General features: G+C 46.4%; 1 protein-coding gene across 2 annotated transcripts in view; it reads right to left on the bottom strand.

Moving 5' to 3' along the window:
• LOC143275876 (enolase 4-like) overlaps positions 1-2,500 on the bottom strand; it is a 25,637-nt gene that overhangs the window by 6,268 nt on the left and 16,869 nt on the right. The window lies entirely within an intron of this gene.

Below are 2,500 nucleotides of genomic sequence, written 5' to 3'. Positions count from 1 at the left end.
ACACACACACACACACACACACACACACACACACACACACACGCACACACACACACATGGATGCATGCATGTGTGAGCGAGTCTGTATCAGTGTGTGTGTGTGCATGAGTGAATGAATGAGCATGTGTGTGCACACGTGGGTGTGTGTGTGTGTGTGTGTGTGTGTGTGTGTGTGTGTGTGTGTGTGTGTGTCTGTGTCTGTGTGTCTGTGTGTGTGTCTCTGTGTGTGTGTAAGTGTTTATGTGTGTGCGTGCGTGTGTGTGTGTGAATACATGTTCATGCTACATAATATGGGACCTCTTTTGTTTTCCAACAACAAGAAACCCACAGACGGACAGAGACATGGGAAAAGAGAGAGAGAGAGAGAGAGAGAGAGAGAGAGAGAAGACAGACAGATGGACAGACAGACAGAGAAACATTTAACATGACCTCCATATCCATTGATTTGATACAACACAGACAGACATATGAAAGAGAGAGAGAGAGAGAGAGAGAGAGAGAGAGAGAGAGAGAAGACAGACAGATGGACAGATAGACAGAGAAACATTTAACATGACCTCCATATCCATTCATTTGATACAAGCGGCTTGTGCAGCATGCAGAAATGATACAACTTCACAAGGGATGAGGGCATGCAAAAGGACATCTGCTTCAAATGATGAAGGTGGCTAAGCGCTGCATAACATCTGCCACAAGTGATCAGCCCAGCAAAAACCAAAAAGATATCAAACAGAAAATAATGACTTCCAAAGTATTACCTACTAACGAATGGATAAAATGTGCGCGCGTGCGCATGCGTGTGTGTACTGATGTGTGTGTGTGTGTGTGTGTGTGTTTCTCTGTGTGTGTGTGTGTGTGTGCGTGCATATGCTTGCACGCATGCATGTGCATGTGTGCGTGAGTGTGTGTGTGTGTGTGTGTGTGTGTGTGTGTGTGTGTGTGTGTGTGTGTGAGTGTGTGTGTGTGTGTGTGTGTGTGTGTGTGAGTGTGTGTGTGATTCTGTGTGTGTGTGCGTGCGCGCGCGCGTGCGTGCGTGCGTGCATATGAGTGTGCGCGTGTATGTGCTCCGCGTGTGCACATGCATCATCATTCAATGCTTCACACCCCTGTTCCTTCAACACACGAAAGAAACTAATCGCTCTGACCCAATGTTTAGCTGAATTTCGGGCCTTGAAATCCCACATATAAAACACGCATCATGATGAAACTATAACCCCAGGCAGGAGTTAACGCTTTCCACTGAAAACCCTGTGCAGCGTGCAGCAGCAATGGTTTAACTCTTTCCATACGAACGGCGAAAGAGACGACGTTAACAGCGTTTCACCCCAGTTACCATCATCAAAATATTGAAGCGGAAGAGGTGAATGTTGACAAAGAATACCACAAGTGGAGTGATGGCCTAGAGGTAACGCGTCCGCCTAGGAAGCGAGAGAATCTGAGCGCGCTGGTTCGAATCACGGCTCAGCCGCCGATATTTTCTCCCCCTCCAGTAGACCTTGAGTGGTGGTCTGGACGCTAGTCATTCGGATGATACGATAAACCGAGGTCCCGTGTGCAGCATGCACTTAGCGCACGTAAAAGAACCCACGGCAACAAAAGGGTGGTTCCTGACAAAATTCTGTAGAAAAATCCACTTCGATAGGAAAAACAAATAAAACTGCACGCAGGAAAAATACAAAAAAAATGGGTGGCGCTGTAGTGTAGCGACGCGCTCTCCCAGGGGAGAGCAGCCCGAATTTCACACAGAGAAATCTGTTGTGATAAAAAGAAATACAAATACAAATACAAATACAATTCTGACGACGGAAGCTAAAGGTTGGGTCATTCAGACACCCACTGGACATCCGAAGGGTCTGTGTAGAGGAGAAGAGAGGACTGGCCGTACTGAGTGAGTTAATGAATTTGAAAGCTGTCTTATCATACAAAGGAAAGAGAAGAAGATGAAACAGCAGAAGAGATTCAAAGATGAAGAAGAAAGAAAGGAAGAAAGAAAGAAGAACACAAGGAAGAACAGAAGGAAGAACATCATCAGCACCGACTGTGAAGACAGTGCATTCAGTGAAACTGCTATAACTGGGTGTCTTATGTACATGAGGACCAGGTCCGATTCACCTTGTCCTTGAAGGTGCCACCATCATCAATGGCCTCATCAGAGTTTGACTAGTTGTCCCGTGTTGGCTACCCGTCACTCCGTTCTCTCTCTCTCTCTCTCTCTCTCTCTCTCTCTCTCTCTCTCTTTCTCTCTCTCTCTCTCTCTCTCTCTCTCTTTCTCTCTCTCTCTCTCTCTCTCTCTCTCTCTCTCTTTCAAGTACGCACGCGCACGCACACACACACACACACACACACACACACACACACACACACACACACACACACACACACACACACTCCATATATGGATGGAAGCTAAAGTAATCATGTCTGTGCAAAAATACCGTATCTTCTAGGAACGCTTGTAATTCTCAACCAGTCTTGAGACAGGGCGAAATATCATTATGAG

This window comes from Babylonia areolata, chromosome 2 (genome assembly GCF_041734735.1).
Source record: "Babylonia areolata isolate BAREFJ2019XMU chromosome 2, ASM4173473v1, whole genome shotgun sequence".
In the NCBI taxonomy this organism is placed as follows: Eukaryota; Metazoa; Mollusca; class Gastropoda; order Neogastropoda; family Buccinidae; genus Babylonia; species Babylonia areolata.
Note: the sequence above shows the minus strand (reverse complement) of the source record. Positions and strands in the feature narration are given on the sequence as shown.